This window comes from Egretta garzetta, unplaced genomic scaffold (genome assembly GCF_000687185.1).
Source record: "Egretta garzetta isolate BGI_Z169 unplaced genomic scaffold, ASM68718v1 scaffold14, whole genome shotgun sequence".
In the NCBI taxonomy this organism is placed as follows: domain Eukaryota; kingdom Metazoa; phylum Chordata; class Aves; order Pelecaniformes; family Ardeidae; genus Egretta; species Egretta garzetta.
In genome coordinates, this window is record NW_009259588.1 from 5,442,955 (window position 1) to 5,450,661 (window position 7,707).

Here is a 7,707-nt window from a genome sequence, read left to right on the forward strand (position 1 = left end):
TCAATGAGTCACTTGTGAAATTTTCACCTCAAGACTTCCAGTCATTAGTCATGCAAAACACCAAAATCTTAAAGGAGACATTAGGACTTTTACAAGAATTATTATTATTATTATTATTATTATTATTATTATTATTATTATTATTATTTTGATCCATAATAAATTAGATTAATCCACCTTATATATACATTTTTCATATAATGGGAATTCAGTGCAACATATTAAATGTGCCTGGCAAAAAAAGAAGGGACTTTATGTGTCTTGGGAAAGCTAATAATGTGACAAGAGCACACACATCCCAAGATGTTCAGCCAACTGAAAACTACTTATACCTATATATACATTTTTCATATAATGGGAATTCAGTGCAACATATTAAATGTGCCTGGCAAAAAAAGAAGGGACTTTATGTGTCTTGGGAAAGCTAATAATGTGACAAGAGCACACACATCCCAAGATGTTCAGCCAACTGAAAACTACTTATACCTCACACAGCCATTACTTATATATAAACTTGAACCATGCTTAAATTTCATGGTGAATTATGATGCCGGTACTGCAGAGCACTACTACACCTATTACCGTCTTACTCTCTTCTAAGCTACGTCATCCAAACAAGTCCTCAGGCTGAAGCTATCTGCTCAGTTCACAGGAATCACTGTTTTTCCCTGCTATTTGTGCATTAAACCAGCCTGAGACTGTTCAAGTAGATTGACCAACCTGTACTACACTTTAACAGACTCAAAATGTGCCCATCTTTTCTTGCCTCACATAAAAAAACCAATTACTGGCTCACAGCTGGAGTCTGTGCAGTAATTTGGTACCAGCAGTGGCTGTTTCCCTTTGCATTTCCCATCCACATCACGAAACACGATGGCACAGCTAAAGCAACTGCAGAAAAGTGCAACAATTGCATTTCAGCAGACGTGTGCCATCAACACTGTTTTGTTCCTTTTTTTTTTTTTTAAGCCAGGATGAATTTCCATAAAAGCGTTCACGAACTATCACACCTCCAACCCCTGCCCCAAACAACAGTAAGGAAGAAAATACCAATCTAATGGGAGCTCAGCTTTCCCTGGGATGTGATTCTGTGTCTATCAGAGGCATGAAATTGGTAGAATTCAGATTATGTACTAGCATCTTAGTTTTCTTGAGGTATACTAGTTCCCAGAGGAAATACATATTCTGTGTGATACATAGGAGTTGGTAGGGTAATGTTAATTACATTGTGAAAGAATATCAGAAGCCCTAATGGTTACAGTCTGTCTAATCACAGTTCGCTGCTTCTTAAGGTTTGAAAAAATGAAACCAAGAAAACCGAACACTGCAGTTTTTAGGTTTAAAAAACTAAACCCAAGAAGCCAAAGACAGACACTATAGCTTTTCCTGTCAACTTCCGCTTTGCTTTGAATTTATTCTTTTCTTGTTCATTGGTTAACTGCACATAAAGGAGTTAATGATGCATATAGTAAGAAGGCCACTGCAGGCAGAAGAATAATGTTGAATAAATGTTCCTGCATCACTAAGATCTGTAAGCCCCAACAGTAATTTCAATAGCTGAATCAATGATTTGTCATTAATTAATGATTACTCTCCTAAAACCAGTTTCGCAGATGATAAATTTAACTCTTGTGTTAAATGTTGCTTGCCTTGTGGAACAAAATCCTTGAATTTTCTTACGGTAAAAGTCTTAACGGAGAACCAAAGTGAAAAGTGAACACAGAATAAAATTTCTGAAGGGGCAGTAACTCCATGATTTGAAATGAATCTGAGAGCAAGGGAAGAGTTTCAGAAAGGTGGGCTTTGGTTAGGAAAAAAAAATAGGGTTTGGAAATATTATTTATCAATGAAAGAAGTCAGCTGGTCCAGTCTACATTTAATTAGGAGTCTTCCTTTACTCCACTTTTCATCATTTCCAGATTGACCTGATAAGCACAAAACATAAAATCTGTTTTTATTTGTATAATCAATGGAAGTCTACTAAGGTCGGTTTAGGTCTTCACTGTTCTACAGCTTGTGGAGACAGTATAATATAGATCAACTCTAGAGAGGCTTTACTTTCCAACTCATCTGTAATAACTAGGGTTGTGTTTAGAACTGTAAATCACAGGGGAGACGTGTAATATGGAAGGAAATACAGAGGAGCTGTTTGAAAGAGAATCGCATGCAAACAGCCAAATACCTCCTTCTGGAGCTTGTGCCATTGCCACCAATAGCTATCCTATTCCATGATGGTGGTGCTCTGCCAAATAAAATTAGGGTAAACCTGGTAGAAGCTAGTGCTCCTGAAAACGTGGTAACTATTTTGCTGAATTAAACCTATTTTGAAACGGATACAACTCTTGAGTATAAGCAGGGATTGGAGTGACTTACTTTAGGTGGGTCAAAAATATGGAATCTACACTTATGGGACACATGGACATTTGGTTTTGTTTTGCATGTTGTATTGTTTCCCTTGCTGATTATCTGGAACTGCTGGTAGTACTGTAGAGAATGACATTTCATATTGCACCCAAACAGTGACAAACTGTTTCATTGCAAATATGAGACAGTTTCATCTAGAAAATAAGATGCTTTCTTCTGTACTAAGTAATGTCTGATCCTATTTGAGAAGAAAAGAACAAAATAAAACAAATAACAGAATCTCCTGAAAACAGCCTGCCCCACCGTGGGCTGCACCCGGGGCTGCAGGGGAATCTCTGCTCTGGCGCCTGGAGCCCCTCCTGCCCCTCCTGCTGCACCGACCTGGGGGGCTGCAGGCCTGCACCTCTCACAGATTCTCACTCCTCTCTCCAGCTGCAGTTGTGCAGGTTTTTTTCTTCCCCTTCTTAAATATGTTATCTCAGAGGTGCTACCACCATTGCTGATGGGCTTGGCCTTGGCCAGCGGCAGGTCCATCTTGGAGCCAGCTGGCGTTTGCTCTGTCAGACACAGGGGAAGCTTCTGGCAGCTTCTCACAGAAGCCACCCCTGTAGCCCCCCACTACCAAAACCTTGCCACGCAAACCCAATTACATGATGCCTCATCTTAAAACATAACTTGGCATCTGACATGTCACTTATGGTTTTCATGTTTCAATGGCTGGCTGAACAGACAAGACTTTTTTTTACAACTTCATGCCACTTTAAGCTTAGGTGTGATGTGGTAGCTTTTGATCACTGGACTGATTCAGAAGTTTCAGGGAACATTCCAATCATGAGTGGGAAAAACGTCATTGACATGGATGAAAACTAGGGTGGAGGGATGCCCAAAGGGTAAAGAACGGTGATACAGACCCCCACAGAGTTTTATACTAAAGAGCTGAAGAACACATGACTTAGCAGCTATCAGTCCCTACAACTTTAATTCTCACTGCCTGGAATCACATTGATTTTGGCCATGTCAATACTGGATAAGACCGTGGTGAGCTGCTAGCCTATGTCCTGCCCAGCTGTATCTGGAAACCTGCTGGGCTCTCAGCAAGCAACACATTTCCCCACATTTGCAGTAGGGACAGCTAGCATTTGCAATGCCCTTGCTAAACTCCTGTTGATCAAGGAGCTAGCTGATGGCAGAAAAACATGTTATTCTCAATACATTACTCATTTCATTTTGGCCCTGGAGCCCAGTTGTGTTCAAAATACTGACACCTTGAGAGTGAAAGAAAAGAAGAGAAAGGAGTGAGATATAGGAGAAGGGACAAAAATTAGAAGGGCCACACAAAGCCTCAGGCATTGGAGGAAATGTGGATTTCTAGTATGGAGTCCTGCAGTGCAACACAGATCTGGTGTGAAAGAGAAAGAGAAAACCACGGCTTAAGCAATGTGTGAAAAGATCAACAGAAGCATTGGTATGGGGAGGGGAGAAAGGGAACAGGTAACAGCCTGATGGGGGAAGCCCGACTGGGTGAAAAAACGGTGCAGAGGCTTTTGGAAAAAGATGTGGACTGGGGCATGAAAATACCACCTCTAAGGAGTGTGAGATGAGCCTACTCTGGTGTGAGGCTGGGGAGAATGGGACACCTTGTATAGGATGCAGGAAGAAAATTATGAGCACGCAGGGCATATGAGGGAAATGAGGGCTACTAGCATCTGAAAGCAGAGGTGATAGGTGGAACACCTGTGGGGAGACAAACAGGTGTAAAAAGCCTTTTCTACCTCAGATGCCACAAGGTGAATGACTCCTGAAAATAACCACAGTGGTTGTAATGAAAGTGTCGCTTTTTGCATTTGAGGGTTACCGCAGATAGTACGGGATGGGTGTTACGATATCTATACATGATGATACTTCATCCAGAGTCTCCTCAAGCTGTGTGGGAGACAAGAGGAGAAGGTTCTCAGGGCCTGTCCAAAATGAGTCTTCAGTGCTGGTGTACTCTCTCACCTCAGCTCTCGGGGTGGTATACATGCCCCTGAGTAAGGGTCCTAGGACCTTGATACCAAGTGTGGGTATCTCAGAATACAACTGAAAACACCCACTGTGATTCGTAGCGTTGTCTTTACACAGATACGCCTTTTTGACACAAGGAAACTTGAAAAACAATATACTGTGACAGGTATTTGGACAATATATCGTAGATATAACCAGTTTTCCCAGTTGTGTTTCCATTACTTTTGCCATCATGTCCCCACTTTTTGAAAAACTTATAGTAAAACTACTGCTTAATTGAAAGCAAAAAAACCTAATAAAAATAAGTGTTACACAAAGTACCTTGACATAAAGTGCCTTAAAGGGTTAGTGAATTCTATTTTCCCTTTTTAGGGTACTCTCACCCCAGATAGATTTATATATTCTTAGTAGGAATAAATCCTGATTCATTTATATGTATTTATTTAAAAAATCCATCTACCAGGTTTATAGAGGATTATAAGATACTGATTGAGAATACTGTAAATCTGGAAAACTAATGTAATTTAAAGGGAAATTCCACACTTGGGTCAGAAAGGAAGAAATGGCTTTAAGGTGATACATTTTTACATTTTAAAGGACAGTTCTCTTTGAAAGTAGCTTAGAGTTTTGAAGTACTGGAAAAAGCCCCAGAGGAGATTAATTGACAACATGCAGGTGAATGGGTCAATTATACAAACCAGCTGATTTAATCACAGTGTTGCACAGCTTTGTCGCTTTGACAGAGTAATAGAGAAGTTTATCATATCCTGTAGATGCCATCAGACACTTCGGCCTTGCTACAAACATGATGTCATCACATTTGAAAGACTTTCTGTGGTCATTATCAGCATATAAGATGGTTAAAATGACAGTTCTTTGCTGCATCAGGTAATCAAAACTAGTATTTTTTCCTCTGCTTTCTCCCTTTGCCTATGAACATATCAATAACAGATTTAAACATTTCAAGGGTCAATGGAGTTAACAGTAAAACTGATTTTTGAGAAAAACGCAAAAACACTGCAGTTCATCATACTTGTAAAAATTTTTATATCGTGCATGCATTTGCTTATTTACTGCTAAGCCCAGGAAGCTGTATACGTAGTGAAGAGGGAATGAAATAGGGCATTACAAATATCTTGGCAGATAATGCAGTGTTTTACACAGAAGATGTGGCAAGCGTTTTGAAGGTATTTGTGTGGCTGGTTTTTTGGCGAGGTGATGAAGTGGCATTTCAAGACCGTCGGTGAATTACTACTGAACCGCAATTATACATACCCATCTGTGCACTTTTATGGGCATCGTTACAAATCAGGATTATACACGCACTTCCTGAGATCACCCATCCAAGCAGGATAACCAAAAGAGAATAGTTTGCTCATTTCTCTCTGCACACCTGCAGTATTATGCCTACCAGAATGAAACATGCAGCATCTTATTCAAAATACGCGTTGAAAACCAGGTCCTCTATTACAATGAAAACTGACAGAATCTGGAAATGCTTCTAGCAATGTGCAGCTGGTGCAATCAGCTGGAAAATTTTCTAGAAGCAGTACTGAAAATGCTATCATTTTTTTGCCTCTGTGTAAGCAGCATTAAATAGCCTTTGCCTGAGTAGCCTCTGGTAAGGCTACACAGCGTGTTGTTGCCACCTAGAGTCAGTTCCTCAAAATAGAAATTCTGCATGTCTTTGTTTCCCCTCCACTTAAAGAAAAAGGAATCCTCCAACATACCCAGACATCTCCCACCCTGTCACTTAGCACTGGTTTTTCCACTACAAAAAAACCTCAAAGGTGCATTTCCAACAAGTTAACTACCTCTGCGTGAATTCCTGGAGAATGCAAGGCAGCCCGTAGCCTTACTTTCATCAGGGTCTGTAGAGGGACCACTTGCGATCCATCAGTGATCTTGATCTTTGAGGGTGGAAAGCACAGCTCTGGCCTCTTCAACTGAACCAACTAACTCAGGATCGGCAAGTGCGTGTGGCACGGTACCAAAGCTAAGTACATGGCCACTGGGATGCTTTGCTGGTGGATAATCTGGATCTAGGGCCCCCACCCCATCTCCCCTTTTCTTTCTTCAAACCACAGGGCTCACATATTGTTGCTTTTGGTCACACAGAGGTTTGGATACATGACACACAGGGCCAGGAAGGGAATGAAACTTGGAAAATAAAATCCCAGTGAAGATTCAACAACAGGTGCAGATTCACAACTCTTCTTTTGTGTAGTATCCACTTCTACACTGGACAATAAAACACTTACTTCTGAAACAAAATTAGTTTGTCCACTTCTATATTTTTTCACATTTTATACTCTGAAAAACAAAAACTGAACAGAATTTAGACTAAGATCCCAATATTGTTCTCACAGCTCTCTCTTGCATCAATTTTTAATAGAAATTTAGAAATTATTTATACTCAGATATCATCTTGGGGAATCCTAGAGCCACTACAACTAGTGAAATCTTCAGAAAAGAAAGAAAAATAAATTTCTCTGTAATACTCATTCTGAAGCGCAACCATTCCTAAAGCAGAGAATAAAGGAGAATAGAGAGGATTAGAGATACTTAGGCCCTTTTCACTGACTGCCTGGTCCCTCTCACCTCCCATCTCTACCAGATAAACAGCCCCAAACATGAGCTTTTGTAATCTGCAACTGCTTGACTGGACATTTCACAAAGGCAACTCCTTGATTCAAAACTTTAGAAAGGTAAAATATCAGGACAGATAAGTAACAAGGGTGAACTGGTGGTTGAAAAAGTTAGGAAGTCATCTCAGGAGAAATTCAGATCTTCCAAACACATGGGAAAAATATTGCAGATCTGTATTTAGAAACTGTAGATGAAAGGAGAAAACCAAGGGCTTCTGAAAAATATCAGTTCCATCGGTTTCTTCAGGCTGAATATGCTTTTCAGAGCAGATTTAGAATTCTGCTATAATAGATTTCCCACTAGAATCACTTGGTTTTGACATTTATCATTCAGAGCCATCAAGAATCATTTATAATATAAACATTCTGCTTCCACTGTCAGTAGGAAATGTCTCAGTCTCCATGGCATATGTAGCTACGTACTGAAAGGTTTGTGGTATTTTTAAATTCATATATTTCTCCCTTTTTTGTTAAGGGAAGTTGCCATTTTAGTTGGCCACTTTAGACAGATAGGAGACAAATGCTCTGTTCTCTCCTGGAAACATGACCAGGCTTCCTGTGACTTGTTATCCCCCACCTTCATTTAAGAAAATCACTCAACCTGACCAGCTAACAGTTGCTCTGTCTTTGGATGAATAAAAAGCTCTTCCTGAAAAAAAGTATTACTTTCTCCCTTCTTCCCCTCCCCTCC